Below are 16,702 nucleotides of genomic sequence, written 5' to 3'. Positions count from 1 at the left end.
TCCCTCTCAGCTGAAGGGAAGCGAAGTAGTCCTGGCACTGAGGGAGACTGAGCATGCCCAGGAAAATGCTGCAGTGAATCTACTTGGAGAAGAAATACCCACCAGCCTGAGGTTTAGCCAAGGCTGCTGCCTTCAAGTAGCTTTGCTAGAGAAAACTAAACCCTAGTGAAGAACAATGAACAAGGAGGATGAAACGTTACTGGTAACTGTTCACTCAGGAAAGGCTTTGAACTGATTTGTTCTCTTTTCAATAACCAACTTAGGAAGCACAGTGACTCTTAAGCCATCTGAGTCAGTTTGGGAGATTTTATTGATTATAGCAGAGTAGTCCATTGATAGAAAAAAAATTAGCACAGAAAAACAGGCATTTCTGCCATTCTCAATACTGTTTTCACCAGCAATATCTCTTCCTTTTACTTACACTCCATTTTCTTTTCAAATCAGTATTATTTGCTTCATCAAACACTGAGTCTTTTACTGTAATAGAATCTAAATATTTCTTTAATGAGCATAAGAGATGACAATGGATCATGTTAATCGTTAGTTGGAACCATCACGCAACAAGAACTCCGTGCCATTTGAAAAACACTTAATGCATTGGTTTAAGTTTGTCATCTCACTAAGGAGCATAAAATTATTTGATGCTACAACTTAGAAAAGAAACTGAGGAGATTGTGCCAAAAATCAGAAAGAGATGCTTTCTTTTGGAACTCTTAACAATAGTTGCACAGACTGTTGAAAACATGTCTTGGTTTCTATTTTTTATACTAACAATCGTAACAGAATGTCCTGAAAATAGGTGACAAAGAAAAACCCTGAACTTAGGAGTCTAGTTGTTCCACAAGCGTTATTTTGAGTCTTTCCAGTGGAAAGAAATGGTTCATGGCACAACAGCCAGTTCACCAGACTGGAAGCTACCTCAGACTGAGAAGTGGACCATTTGCAGGAACTAGGGAAATCATAGACAGAGTGGCCTGAGACTCACAGTTTTCCAGATCATAGCAGCAATCTCAGATTCATCAGAGATGTTCTCAGACCAGAAAGTAAGCAAAGCTACATCAAGTACAGGAGGTGGGAAACTGAATGAAAGCAGAACTTTGGCTGCTGTCATTCACTAAAGTAGAAATTAACTCAGCTGCAAAAATAAAAGTTTAAACTAGAAACTATGGAAGATTTTCTGATCATAGAGGTAATGTGGTACTGGAACATGTCTGGAAGTGGCTTTGCAATCTTCACCATCAGTTTTCAAGTAAAAATTAATTTATTTTTGTCAGAAATAACACAATAGTCCTGAATTTGCTTTGAGATAAGAGATGGACCAAATGACCTCCAGTTGTCTCTTCCAGCATTGTATGTCTTGTACAGTCCCCATATTTCCCATTTTTACAAGCTGTCTTTATCCTTGGAGCTTGTAACAGCGTAGTTACACAGATTTATGTTAGTTGAAGGATTGGGGTAACGTATTCATGGCTCATGTTCTCAAGCCATCAACTCCTCAGCAGCTTCCCACTGGTGACAACCAAGCTCAGAGTCAGGGTACAGTGTCCAGTCTCAGGCAGGCAGGCTGGTGAGTATGCCCAAAGGCAAGACAGTATTGCAACGCAAGGATTTTCCTGCAGAGTCCTCTCTGCTGCTTGAGTAAGTGTATGGGAAGCAAGAAGCTGACATTCGAAAATGTGAAACTGCAAATCTTATTGATCTCTTGAAGCTATTAAATGATTGAAGTGCAGTACACCTGACAAATTGGTCAGCGCTGCCAGCAACACGAAGCAGCTCCGTTGACTTTGTTGTTGATTTATCAGTCTAGGATTTGACCCACTGGATCCTGAATTAAATTTTTATATATTCCTGAGCTATTTACATTGTATGACAAATCAATACCTTTTTATTGTTCACCTGATTTAGGATGAATAAAAGGAATATTTTCGTATTCTCCAGGGTCAATGGAGAGGGGTCTTGAATGATGAAAGATACAGTAGCTTTTGAATGGAAGACCAATTTCAGGGTAGAAAAGAAAGAGTGTAATTTAGGCTAAATATCTTTTCTATCAATTATATGAATAATACATTTTTTCACAAAGTCATGACAAAACATAATGTTCTTTGAGAAGATGACATATAATTCTTTATCTCTCTTTAAGAAAGAGTTACTAATTTTGAAAAATCTTCCTGAATTTCTTTGCATTTTGTATGAGCCATAAAACCTCCACGGAGTTGCTTGAATTTCAATACAGTCTCACACTTTTATTAAAATATACTCTAACCCTCTTTCATCAATTAACATGAAGATAGGGTCCTTATTTCTAACAATTAAAATCTGTTAGTTCAAATTTTCTTTAAGTATACTTTTGATTAATAGTTACTGGGTAAGAGTATTGACAATTTATCTATTATAGGGAACATCTCTCAGATTTCTTATTTTTCTGCAGTTTATGCTTTTGCCAGTGGTTTTTTTGTAGGGTTTTCTTTGAGTATTTATTAAAAATGACTCCTTGAATTAATAACACAAAATATCTTCTAGTTTCATAATCATCACTGCATTGCAGAAAGCATTAGAGTTACAGTAGTTACAGTAGTTCTGCATTGACGACATCAATAGATTTACTGCATTCATTTCCTTATGCAAATATTCCAAAATCATACATTACCTCAGAACCTTATGTAGCATATTGCCTACAATTCAGGATTTCTGAGCCACTGGACTCTAAGCCGTGCACTGTAGACTTGAAAATTGACAGTGCAAGTTCCTTCATTTCTTGTTTCTCTGTTGCCCTAGTATTGGAGCTCATTTAATGCTGGATTTGTAGACACATACATTTCTGCTCAGTGAGAAGTGGGATTGCTAGTGGTCTGTACATGGCAGACTATATTGCTATCTGTACTGAAGGTGATGCAGAGTGCTGCTGCTCCTAGAGTACAGCAGGGACTGAATAGAGACCCACAAAATTCTGTGTGTGAATTGAGCAGAGATTTGTCATGTGTTGTCTCCCTACATACACACATGATCTGTCTCAGCACACTTTGCTGGACAACCTTATTTGCCCCTAAAATTTGTCCATTTACCCTCTTTTCCCAAGAGCAGCATGATGCTCTCTGCTCTGACTGCCTCTGCTTCAGCCCACAAAGGGAGCAGTGGAAGCTCTGCTTTGCTGGCGGATGTTTAGGTTGCCTCCTAGGGATGTAGACGGTTGCCATACAGAGTACTATGTTGTAAGATTCTGGGGTAGGAACCGTGAATGACATTCAAGTCACTCAGAGAAAAAGAGAGTTAGAAGGGATCCTGAAAGGTCTTGGTCTTCCTTTGCTGATGCCCAAAATAGAATCAATTTTACTTATGTCTTAGCTAACTCATGTCTGGCTAGCTTGTTTTTAAACACCTTTGGTGACAGCAACTTACTAGACTTCCCAGTAGTTTATTCTGTTGCTTCACTCCCCTTACCATTAAAAGCTTTTCCTGAGGCCTAGTCTTCTGTGTGACAATTTAAGCCTGTTACTTACCTGGATAAATCCCTTTTTTCACACCTCTAACTCTTCTTGTTGGTATTCTCTGGTCTCTGTCTCAGAGATTTATCTCTCTTTTTAAAACCTAATTCTCAATACTGGGCACCACAGTACATATGTGTCCCTGCCAGTGATGAGTAGAGATTAATATTTACATTTTATATCTTGCAGACAATATTCCTATTTATTAATCCTAATAGGAAATTTCCCTTTTTCACAAAAAATATGGTACCATAGTCAGGAGTCATGTGTTACTTCTGACCTTCTGTAACCTTAGTTCCATTTCTCTTGCACTGCTACCTGGCCTGTTGCTCATGTTCCCATATTTGTGGCAATACTTATGTGAATAATTTTATTATAAGTCTGCTTTCTTCAAGGGTTACTTCGGGAGCCAGTATGTGGCAATATTAAAGTGGAACTGATCTGAAAAAAACCCCATTGTGCTTCTGGAATTTGGAAGACATGATAATCAAATTAGCTATCAAAAAACTCTTCGTTGTCTACTTATCTGGCAAAAAGATAGTCAATTACACATCAAAATAATGTAAAAATTAATACACAATAGTCGTTGGGACTCAGCAATCAAGTTTAGAACAATTCTTTTTGGTCAGGTACAATCTAAACCACTTTCATAAGACATTACATAGGTCTATGGATAATTTTGCAGAATAATATGTCTTAATTAAATATGGAGAGTATCTGGAATCAATGCAGATGGAGAATGCATTCACATTAATCTTATTGAAAGAGTTTAAGTTTTATTTTAGGAAAAGAGCAGCACAGAGAGTTCCAGTCACATCTTGAAATCCTTCTGTTATTGCTGTCATCAAAGTTCCATTTGAGAAAGGGCTGTAGGATTCAAGACCTGCATTTCAAGTAAATTATTTTATTAAACAATAAACATAGGTGAATTAATACATGCAAAATAATTTTGGCAGGGGTAATAAAGGAAACAAATAGAAAAAAATAGTAAATGGATTAGCACACTTAATCGTTCTTAGGCTGCCTAATGAACAGTTAGCCTAGTATTTAATCCTCCTTGATCCATTAATTTTTGCAGCTCTTACTCTCTAAAGATAAACATGGATGATTCAAAATGTGCTATTGTTTTGAAACTGCTCATGTTAGTATTGCATTGTAGTCATTGGCATGGAAACAATATTATAAATGGAAATGGATAAAAATGGGCCACGCTAGAGCACCTATCACTTGGGGCTTTGAAAAAAAGTGTTGCACTAAACTTGCAGCACTCTGATATAGGACTGAGATGACTCCTGTTGATTACATATAGGTGATTCTTTACATGAAAGGCCTTGGGAACAAACCCTTGATCATCCAATAAGTCACATTACAGGGCTAAGCTCTGCTGAATGTCATCAGACAGTGTATCTTAGGTCCCTAACTTACTTAGTATGGTCTAGTTTCAAGAGACAACATAACAGATGAGTATTTGGGATTGCTAAACGCTGATTCCATGTGTTACCAGAGGAGGAAAAAAACATCAAGCTGCATCCCACTGGTTTCCTGAACATGTATCTCTGTCTCCCAGGCTGTTAAAAAGTTCTCTCTCACACGGAGACCAGCCTTCACAGAATCACAGAATTGTTATGGTTGGAAAAGACCTCTAAGATCACAGAGTCCAACCACCAATCCCCTCTGCTCCTCCTTCACCTTCCCCCCCAGAAGCCCTCTAGGGCATGTCCTGAAGTGCCTCACCTATGTGGTTTTCAAATACCTCCAGGGATGGTGACTACACCACCTCCCTGGACAGCACATTCCAGCCCCTGACTACTCTTTCAGTAAAGAAATTCTTCCTAATATCTAGTCTAAACCTCCTCTGGCACAACTTCAAGCCATTTCCTCTAGTCTTATTATTTACTTGGGAAAAGAGGCCAACACCCATGTCCCTACAACCTCCTTTCAGGTAGTTGCAGAGAGCGATTACATCTCTCCTCAGCCTCCTCTTTTCCAAACTGAACAACCTCAGTTGCCTCTACTCGCAGGATTTGTTCTCTAAAAACTTCATCACCTTGGTTTCCCTTCTCTGAACTCTCTTCAGCAACTCAATGTCCATCTTACAGTGAGAGGCCCAGAACTGCACAGAGTACTTGAGGTGCAGCCTCACCAGTGCCAAGTACAGTCGCATGATCACCTTCCTTCTGCTGGCCATACTATTCCTGATACAAGCCTGGATGCTGTTGGCCTTCTTGGCCACCTAGGCACACTGCTGGCTCATATTCAGATGGGTGTGGATCAACCTTTCCATTCACTAAATGCATCCAAGTAGTGTTTATTCAGCAGTCTGGGTGTGACCAGATTAGACAGAGAGTGGAGGAAAAGTGCTGCTCTCATGCATAGTGGGGGCTTGTCCTCTGCTAGAGTCAGGCTAGTTAAATCTTCAGAGCAGCTGCTTACCTGTTCAGTGGGAATTCAAGGCTTGGAAATTAATGGTCAAGAACTAATGAGGTGGACTGGATGTGTTTTAATTTGCTGAGACGTATTAAAACATCATGTTAATTGGTTTGAAGGCTAGAGGGGACATTTTTTTCTTGCAATGTGCTTGACGAACTGTTTGCAGATAGTTGAATTAATGCTTTTTACTGTTTTCTTCCTTTCTGAGGCTTTGGCTTTTTGATAGTATTTCCTACTCTCATATGCACCAACCCAACAGCTGCAAAGGATTCTCTAAAGAGCCTTTGGGGCAAGTACCTGTGGCAGCTCCATTAGAACATGTCCTAGACAGTTTGGGATACCTTCTAGTATGGCCAGGAAAAAGTCTGACTCTTAATAAAAGAAGAGAAACTAAACAAGAGAGACAGAAGGTGTGACTAGGGGGCATGAAGTTCTGGATTCTTGCCTAATGTCACATTAATCAGGCTTAATGTAGATGACCTCCATGTGGATTTGCCAGCAGCAAAGTCAAACTTCTCATCTGATACTTCCAGATGTATTGCTCTGCTGTTATGATCCTGAAAGCTGGAGCAGATTGTGCTTTTTCACGGGTCTATAGCTGGGATACCCAAGCAAATACTGATCCCATATTTGTATCCATCACTCAGGTCTGTGATATTCACTGGTACATTTAATGCTTGGAATTGGCCTGGAGGCTTCCCTTCTACAAGTGCTCCCAGGGAGCTTTTCTCTGATGATCAGACTGCTAGCTGAAGTTAGTGATCATGATGGTCACGTCATAGGAAACATGCTAACCATGTTTCATGCTGAACAGGATACATGTTAGACAATGCAGCAGTTAAGCATCCCTCTCTTTAGTAATCACAGAATCATAGAATGGTTTGGGTTGGAAGGGACATCCAAGATCATGTATATCCAACCCTCCTGCATGGGCAGGGACACCTCCCACTAGACCAGGTTGCCCAGAGGCCCATCCAACCTGGCCTTGAACACTTCCAGGGGTGGGGCAAATTGTAAGGTGACAGGAAAACTCCATAAATATGGTTCTGTGAGGCTCCTTGGGGCTCTTTGGGCAACATGATGGCTGGAGTGAGGCTTGGAATATAGAACAATGAAATGGCACAAACGATTTCCTTGAGGAATGTTGTGTTAAAGACAAGTGAAGTCAACTCATTTGTCAGCTGTACTCATCTTTTGAGTACAGGTCCAAAGAGGCAACTGGAGAAGTTCCAAAAGAAAACAGCAAGAGTAACAAGATTCTAAAATAAATAATAAAAAAAAGCACATGGCTAAAAGAAAAGCAGTTATTTCATTGAGTCAGGAGCATACAACTGAGGGGAACATTACATAAATGAATGTTAAAAAAGCCAAAATCTCATCCATTTGCTTTAGAAAAGCTGGAATGGAAAGAAAAGTACTAAATTGTTTCTAATTTCCACAGTAGAAGAGACAAGAGTGACCAGCTTGGTTGCAAAAAGTGGGATTTAGTTAAGCTTTTGGGAACCTTCTGTCCATAAGAACAATAAAGCACAATCATGTGCTGTTACAGGACACTAGCAAATCTCTGTTATTACAGATTTTCAGGGAATCATTGAGCATGTATTAGTTAATAAGGACTTAGAGGTAGTTTATGCTGTCTTTGGAGGAGGAGATGGGTCAGACGAGTTCCTTACTGCTGTCTTTATCTTGGGAACTATAAATGCTGCATTCAGGAAAGCAGAACATTGTGTACAATCTTTGAAAATGAAGAAGCTTAAATAAAAAAGGCCTTTTTATATCCATTTCTACCCCAATGGAGCCTGCACTCTTTCAGGATCAGTTCTAATTGGGACCTTGTGCCCTCTCCAGGATATCAGAGGGACTAAGAATCCTTTTTATTCTCTGCAGCCGCTCCCTGGACATTGATTTAAGGTATCTAGGTTTGAATAGAGCTACGTATCTGATTCCTTCCTTAAAACTGGTGAATGCAGAACAGACAGGCTGGTTGAAAAGAATGTATGGAAGCTTGGATCCACCTTCTAACCTACTGGCCAAAATACCTGGATCAATGACATTTTAAGGAGCAGGAATGTCTCCCACAGTTAAGCACACTACAGGGCATTGCTGGGTCACACTACTCCCTGCTGCTACAACTGAGTACTTCAATTTACATATCACCCTTTGGTCAAGAAACCTGGGCTTCAAGTCATCTTCCAGTTCCCAGGTGCTGGTGTTATTTCCAGAATAGAGTCTTCCTTTTTTCTTCATACTGAATAATGCCACTAGGAATGCATTTATCTGAGCTTGATACTGAAGGTATTAGCATTAATCTCAAAGCCTTATTCTGGATATCTGCTTCTGGGAAAAATCTTGCTCAGATCACTAATATAATTGAGAAATTCATAGTCCTTAGAAATCTTGAAATGCCAGTGAAATAACCAAAAAAGATATAAACATTTCCCTATTCATCAGAGGGCTTTAATGTTGTTGAAGTGCCTGATATTTCCAATACTCTGTCAAACAGTCTCTGAAACTTAAAGTTAAGACATCTTTCCCACATTTTCTTTCTCTGCCTTTCACAAACGATGGTTCTTTTAACCTCCTTCTCCCCTCTTTGTTTGCTTAGAGGATCAAAGCTTTTTTATTTTTTTCTTTGTCCTCCCAAACAGTTTCTGGAGTGTTAAAAAGCACCACCAGTATACTGAGTTTACATTACAAACAAGTTAAAATTCCCCGTCTGTCAGAGCTTTTCTCCTAGGATACCAAGGAAAGCAAAGTTCAGCTAAATTGCACAATGAATCGGAGATCACTTCAGAGTGAGGAAGAAAAGGTTGTTTTAAGCGAGGCTATTCTTTTCTTGGGGATTTAAAATCCACTTCAAAAAGCAAAATTATTATTCTCTGAAAGTTGTCTCTCTTTATTTGTATTCCTGGAGCTACCCCATTAGGTCATCTTCCCTTTTCACTCATAAAATCATCTTAATGAATTGGCTGTGGGATTAGCCATATGTAAATACATCTTTACAGACAGCTACATTGACAAGTGAATGGATGAGAAAGGGCATGGACTGCATGTTGCTCTTGCTAGAACAGCAGTCGTTTTTGTTCTGCTTTCAAGACCCTGAAACAGTTTATTTTTTGGTGCAGAAGAAAACACTTTTTTTTCAAGCTAAATATATTCTGTGATAGTGGTAAGATAAAGATGCGTGTTTTGGATGGTTTGAGAGTATTTGGCTGAAAAGGACCTCAGTGTTGATCTACCATTCCCACACAGATAATTGCCATCTTTTCCTCAACATGTCAGAGCAAAGATTAGCCTGATAATCAGTCTCCTACATCAGTCCCAGGTAGGATGGGCTTGCATCTTTTCAAGAAGATGCATCGTCTGTTGATCTCCTTGTCTGTTATTGTCAGAGCTCTTCTAAAGCCCTGGTGGTTGCAAGGAAGAGAGTGAGCAAACACAATTAAGAGAGCCCAAGGGGATACACTGAAACAGTTGCAAGCTAGATGTGACAAGTGTACTTCAGTGTGTTCTCTACCGTGTTGGGGAAAAAAGGCTAAGAAGATTCCTACAACCTTTGCAAATTTTCCAGTAAAATGCCATTCTGTGGTAGCAAGTTGTGGTCAAGTATTTCAAAATAAGGAAAAGCAGACCCTTATTGCTCTCTGTGCAAATAATGTGCTATACAGACCAGCATAGTAAGGTATCCTTTTCACATAGTTTTGCTGAAGTTTAATCCAATATTGACACGTCGATGTCCCATGTGTTTTGTTTGTTGTTGTTTTGGTTTGGGTTTTTTTTCACCTTATAGGAGGAAAAAAAAATAAATACTGTCAAAATACATCTGTTAGCAGGTAAAATCGAGATGTTTCATCTGCTGTATACAGAAGTGTCTGGAATCTTTTACAGTGGAACCAAACTAGGTGTCAGTTGACATACACTGAAGATGTCATTCTGACTGACTGAACATTAGTAAAAACACTGTGAAAAAGTCTATAATAAAAAGCCAGAAAATCTATGGCCATATTCTCAACCAATGACACTCAACACTCAAATAAATACATAATCTCACAAAAAAATTATAATCAGCTTTTTGAAAGCTCCCTCATTGTGAAAAAAACAGTTATATTTTGCATAAAATATCAATGTTTAAATGTCTTTGCAGATAAGATAGCTTTTGAAATTTCTTAGCCGTGTGAGCTGACCCAAGTGATCAAAGTTCTAATACCTCAGAACCGAACTCTACATGTCTTACTGCACCACTTCATTTTCTCTTTACCACTATCTAACCTTTTGTCTGTTTATCTGTTTTCTCTTCTTATGAAAATACACAGAGTGAGGAAAAAAAATAATAAAAAAAATTTATTTGAGTTCTGTAAATATCCCTGAAGTTTACTTCTTGATTTTTATCAGATCTCTTTTGCTATGTGATTCTAACAGCAGGGCAGCCAATTTCTGCTAAGCATCTCAAATACAATGTAACATTTTAAAATACTAGCCGACAATGCCTTCCCATGCTTTCCTAATAATTTCTCCCCTGGGTGATGCAGCCACTGTGAATGAAGTTAAAAATAACAATAAAAATGCATAATAATTATAGAAAAATACAGAAATTGCTAGGAAGTAAGTACCAGATTAAAAAAAAACCCAAAAAGCTCAGCCAAAGACCTCTTATAAAACATACATATAGAAATGTTCACTCAAGCACAGCTGCAAGTCTCCCATCAGGAAGATATGGCATATACAAGCTGGAGCTAGTATGGGATCTAAAGACCCTTAATCACTGCTACATTATAAGAAATTACAACCATCCTGATGCTGTGAGCTGTGCATAACATGGCCAAGAACTGCAATGCATACCTTACATTAGATAGCCAAGGTCAGCAAAGTCCAGGATGGTGTAGGAGCATAGAATCACAGAATGGTATGGTTTGGAAGGGACCTTAAAGGTCATCTAATCCAACCCTCCTACAGGGGCAGGGACACCTTCCACTAGATCAGGTTGCTCAAAACCCCATCCAACCTGGCCTTGAACACTAAAGGGATGGGGCATCCACAGCTTCTTCGGGCAACCTGTGCCAGTGTCTCACCACCCTTGTAGAACATCTCAGAGAACAGACTTGCTTTCTATAGGGCTCCATTCCTCACCGAGAGGGGGAGTGTATCTAGCCCTCAATATCCCTTTAGTCTGACAGCAGAGGGCTGGGGTTGCCTGGCAGCTTCTGCACCATCTGAGCCCTGCTGTTAATGCTAGTGGAGCAGGGAGCTACAGCACTGATGAAACAATGTATTTAGAGATTTTTAGGGATGCAAGATTTTATTAATACATTTAGGTATAAGTTTTAGGAATTTAGGGATGACACAATATTTTGTAAGGTTTTCAAACCTATTCAAATTGTTACCTATCCTATACTTCATAGGTTGGTGTAATAGTCATTGGCTTGACCACACAGTATTCAATGACTTTTGCAAACCACTGATGTGCCATAGTGCTAGATTTGGCACCTGACACAGGAGTTTTGCTGGAAGAGGCTTATGGAGTTGCACCCTTTGATCAGGCAGCCCCTTGCTGGCCACTTATCTCAGCCAGCCTCTTTATAGGGTTAATTGCAGATAAGAGTCCCAGCACTACCAAATCTCAGATTCAGTAAATTACCCGCAGCGTTCTCCTTCACAGCCTGAAAGGGAATATCTCAGGTAGCCTAACAACATGTGCTTTTGAGGAGCAGCCACCGCAAACCAGAGATGATTTTGCAGAGTTTTTTTCAGGCTTTGCTAATTTCTTAGATGGGGATGTCTTCTTCACCACCTTCACCAATTTTACAATCACTTCATCCCACAAATTACTTACTATTCAATTTCTTTTTCTTCCAGCTTCAATACTCATCTGAGTGCCTTAGATTCCTGTCAAACTATTTTCTTCTCCTAAATTTTCCCGTTTTGTCTCCTACAGATCTACTCTCCTCAACTTTTTTTTGTTTTTGTTTTCACAACTTTTTTCTTCTCTATTCACTTTTCTAATGGAGAACTTCAAGGTGTCAGAGCACCCATCAAAAGTCTGCTGCAAGTTCTCATTTAATCCATGAAATGTTCATCAACCATTCCCTCTGTACACACCTTGCCTGATGTGTATTTGATATAGTTTATATACTCAGCCATCATCCTGTATCCCTTTGGATATACTGGGAAAGGGACTTTCAAAGTCAAGGTCACCAGTCCTATCAAAGTCAAACCACTTGGCAGGCTTTAAAGATCTTTGAAGGAGGGCTGCCTCAGTAAGTGGGGTTACTGTATCTTTGAATGGGTATTAAGAAGGTTTGGAAGAGGTACTACACTGCTATGCAGGTTTTTGAGGCAAACTATTGATTTACATAAGGAGGCCACAAGTTCCTATGCAAGCAGTGCACTTACTAACTAGATAAATACTCCCATAATCTCAGCACAGCTATGAACAATAGCATAACAATAGTTCCAACTACATCATTTTATATTAGAGAGGGCCAGTATGAGATAAAAACAATATTGTTCTACAGTCTTTTGCTGTGTAATTTGCTATAACTCTAGCAAATGCTCTTCTTTTTTGACTGCAATAGGTTTATAGCTATTTACCATCTATAAAAATTATCTGTATTGCTTTGGAAAGACAGCTAGAAACAAGACATTATGTTCCTTGCAGTATTTTTGAAAAACTGAACATTCCTGAAATAAAATGTCCAAAATCCTCATAAAATGATAGATAAATCAGCAAATTCATTTTGGTCACACACTGGATTCTGAGCTTACCTGAAAATAGAACTGGTTGCACTACTCTGTAATAGTTAAAACATTTCTAACAATGAGCTGTGGTTTTGTCTCAGTGGAAATATCTTGACAATTGCACTGAGGCTGTTCCCAGACATCATTGTGCCCAAGAGGAACTCTTATTTTTTTGTCATTTTACTCCTACTACTAAAATAAAGTCATGATTTTCAAGCCAAGCTAGCTGTATTTTCATAAAATGAAATGTGTCCCAGATTTTTCTGCCAGTTTAGGGCTACATTATCACAGTGAAAGTTGGCCCTAATATGTTCATGGCCAGAAACATTCACAGGCAAAGATTTAGGAAGATGGTACCAGCCAAAGACTATACTCCTTCCCTGCCACCTTTGGAACTCAAGTCTAGCACCAGTGTGCTCTGGACACTTGGAGGTGGGTGCAGGGGCAGGGTGGCTGATCATCCTTTTGGTCAATGCTTCTCACTGGCTGTGGATGCCCCTTCATTGCAAATGCAACCCCCTCAGGGATTAAAGCCCAGCCTTATTCTCCACACTAGTAAAGAGCAAGGGCTTGTAGTGAAAGGACAAGGGGTAATGGATCAAAACTGGAAGAGAGGAAATTTAGATTAGACATTAGGAGGAAATTCTTTAGTGTGAGGATGGTAAGACACTAGAACAGGTTGCCCAGGGAAGTTGTGGAAGCCCCGTCACTGGAAGTGTTCAAGGCCAGATTCAAAGGGGTTGTGAGCAACCTGATCTAGTGGGAGATATTCCTGCCAATGCAGGAGGTTTGGAACCTGGTGATCTTTAAGGTCCCCTTCAAACAAACACATTCTAAAAAAAAGACTATCTTCTCTTTAACTCTCTGGACCTGGACTACGTTATTGATTAAGTTTTAAACAAGCTGTCAGTTGTACACCAACAAACAGGAAAAAAGCCAGTCAATAATACATGGTCTTGCTTACAAGACCTTATGGAGTTTACTGCAGTTATACACATTCACACACAAGCAGTAATTCTGACTGATCCCAGACTCTGTCAAACATCTCTGTCTTGTTCTGTAGCATCCTGAGAGTGATAGTAGGACTAGCTTTTTATCAACCTGAAAAATTCATTCCAACAGATCAATAACTATAGTACAACAAGGTGCAGAAATCCTGATGAACATTTTACAGGGCTTTGGAAACCAGCTTTCAAAGACTGAACAGAGAACCTGCACAACACTGTTGTCACCTTCAACAACCTCATAAGCAGGATCTCTCACCCTGTTAAAAGCTTTAGGCTGGATTCTCAAATCACACTGCTAAACCAGACTCCTGGTGGGTACACACTTTGTGTGACCCTGCTGAATTCTTGGAGACCAATAGAGAATTCAGTTCACCAAGTTTAAAGGTAAAATGGCAATTTCAGCCCAGTGTAAGTGACATCAGAACTAGGTCATTTAAGTCTTACAGTGTTCTATATGGGACTCCATATGCCAGCTTCAGAATAATTTGTGTTCTGAAGAACACTTCCACAGGAGAAAAACACCCCAAAAGCTCTTTCTTTAAATGCCAATGCATCTTCTTATGCTTTCATAATTTCCAAATTCAGTTCCACTTATGTAACGCAGACCACTGAACTGAATGATACCATTATTTGCAATGTATTTCTTTCTTTTGGCTTTGCAGTCAGATTTAGTCCTTTGCTTTGTCACAATTTACTGAATTATGAAAACATTAAGTGAATCCAGAAAGACCCTTTACCCATGCATCTTGTTTTAGATACATTCTTTCAATGGTAAAATTATAAACTTACTCCTAGGCGAGGTGTCAACATTTGCTTAAAAAACTTTATTTGTAGATACTCAGAAGTAGGTCATCAGCACAAGTAACTCAGACTAAGATCAACAACCATTAGAAAAGCATCTCAGCTCTGGGACAAACATCTTGCTTTAATTTACTTGATACCAATGCCATTTTGCTTGTTTTTAAGTTACAGAACAGTAAAGCAATTGATGGATTTTCATTTCTATGAAGTGAGTTTTATATTTTCTATGTAATGCAGGACTCCAGTTATATTAAGAGTAGCAGTGGACAGCATAATTCTTTAGAAAAAAGCAACAGGCAACCAAGGCACAGAAATTAAAGTATAAAATGTTCTAGCAGATGATTAGCTGGCATTACACTTCAAGTAATCAGTTTAATAAGAAGAATTTGCATGGATTGTGTACTGATTTCACTCAAAGAGTGAACATTACAAAAGTAAAATTTTTCTGTTACCCAAATTGCTTAATGTGCCACTTTCCTCAATCTGACTGGGGAAGTTAAATTTTCTTGCAATACTTGCATTTATCAATATAAACAACAGCAGAAGTCATAATGAATTTGGTAAATTTGCAGCAAACGAAAAAGGTAATTTTCTTAAAATATGTATTTGATTAGGTGGGTTGTGTGCTTTTCAAATTGTTTTCATGAATATTTAATCAATGTGAGACATACACTTATGCAAGCTGAAATAGGTACCAGGTCGTGTCCCAGGCTGTTCTGTTTCACAGCCTTCCAATAGAAATTTTTTAAAGCTGAATTAATTATATAAAAATTAACTAAAATAATCTTCAGCAGGTGGCATAGCCTGACAAAAAGCCAAAGAACTCACAAACTCTCAGCAAAATCTTAGGTCAGTTCAGTGCAGCATCAGTAAGATATAGAGTTTTTTAATAATTTCTTGTTTTTTATTAAGGTTGCTGAAATACAGGGTTGCATGCATAAAATGATCCATGGAAACACCACAACAACCTAAGGGTAGGAGAGCCCCTAAAATCCAGAGCACACCCCAAATCCTACCTACACACTGGCATAGGGATACACTCTCACAGCCACATGTGTATCTCAGTAGGTGTGTGTATGTGTGCCTGACACACACACTAATGAAAGACAGGTACCCACACACATCTAGGTCTACACAGAATTAAACACTGCCCAAGAATAAAAACAAATTTCTACAAATATATACATCTAACACATCTTCATGCATCTAAGCAAACACAACCAGAGTTGTGCACCCATACACACCCAGAGACATGGGAACATAGGCAAGGCACATGCAAAAGCAAAAACAACTCTAGAAGCACACACATGTACCTGTGCAGCTGCTTGCATACTCACATGGACAGATAGATATACAGGCACATATGAGGGAGAGTTTGCATTGGCTCTAACAGCCTGGCTATCTTCTCTTTTAATTCTGAAGCCTTGAAATTTTAGGATCCTGGAGGGAGCCAGGTCCCTGCATGGGAGATATCTCAGGAGAAGCAAAACACTTCCAGTTCCTTCAAGGTTCTCCACCTCTCTCCCAGCAGCAGATCCAGGAAGATGAGCTGGGTATCCAGCACGACTCTCCCAGCTGTTGGCTTAGCACTTTCCACCCCAGCTTAAGGAAGGGTGGAGGATGGCAAGCTTAAATTCTCCTCCATTCACCCCCAAAGCCTGCCTCTGCAGAAGTAAGAACCTCTGGGCAACAGCTGGACACATCTGCTTTGTCCTGGGTGAGCCATCCCCTTTTTGCTCTTCCACCCTCCTCAGCTGCGGACTCCAGGGGGGGTCGCTTGCACTCTACCTGCCCTCTGCAGGTGTGAAAGCCCTTTTACCCCTTCAGTCTCCCCCCGCCCCCTCGCTTCTCTTGGCTCCTGACTCCTCTCAGCAAACCCCTTTAAAATCCCACTCTAAACTTTTTCCCAGGCTGCAGAACCCGCAACCCCCCAGGCAGAGGCTGCATCTCGTCGGAAGGGCAGGATGAGGGATAGGGGTTGCAAGGACCTGAGATGCAGGGATCAGGGCTGAAGAGTGTGGGATGCTAGGGCTGAGAGGGCTGGGTTGAGAGGACTGGGATGCGGGATGCAGGGATGTGAGGACCGGGATGTACGAATCCGAGACGCAGGATGCAGGGACCGGGATGGGGGCTATCAGTGCCCGGCTCCTTACCGTACAATGAAGGTAGGTCCCAGCGAGGGTCTCCAGCTGCTCCCAGGCATCGCGAGTCTCCCGATGTGCTCGTTAAACATCCAGAGGCGAGTCT

At 39.9% G+C, this 16,702-nt stretch overlaps 1 protein-coding gene across 2 annotated transcripts in view; it reads right to left on the bottom strand.

The window, feature by feature from the left end:
- Nucleotides 1-16,209, bottom strand: part of GRM3 (glutamate metabotropic receptor 3) — a 105,251-nt gene extending 89,042 nt beyond the window's left edge. For both annotated transcript variants that reach the window (XM_051633121.1, XM_051633150.1), the window contains exon 1: nt 15,793-16,209. The gene's annotated coding sequence lies outside the window, so the exon portion shown is untranslated. The remainder of the gene's footprint in view (nt 1-15,792) is intronic.
- Between the last annotated feature and the right edge of the window lie 493 nt (nt 16,210-16,702).

The sequence above is a fragment of the Apus apus genome, chromosome 1 (genome assembly GCF_020740795.1).
Source record: "Apus apus isolate bApuApu2 chromosome 1, bApuApu2.pri.cur, whole genome shotgun sequence".
Lineage (NCBI taxonomy): Eukaryota > Metazoa > Chordata > Aves > Apodiformes > Apodidae > Apus > Apus apus.
The sequence above is the reverse complement of the archived record's forward strand: the minus strand, read 5'-3'. Positions and strand labels throughout refer to the sequence as shown.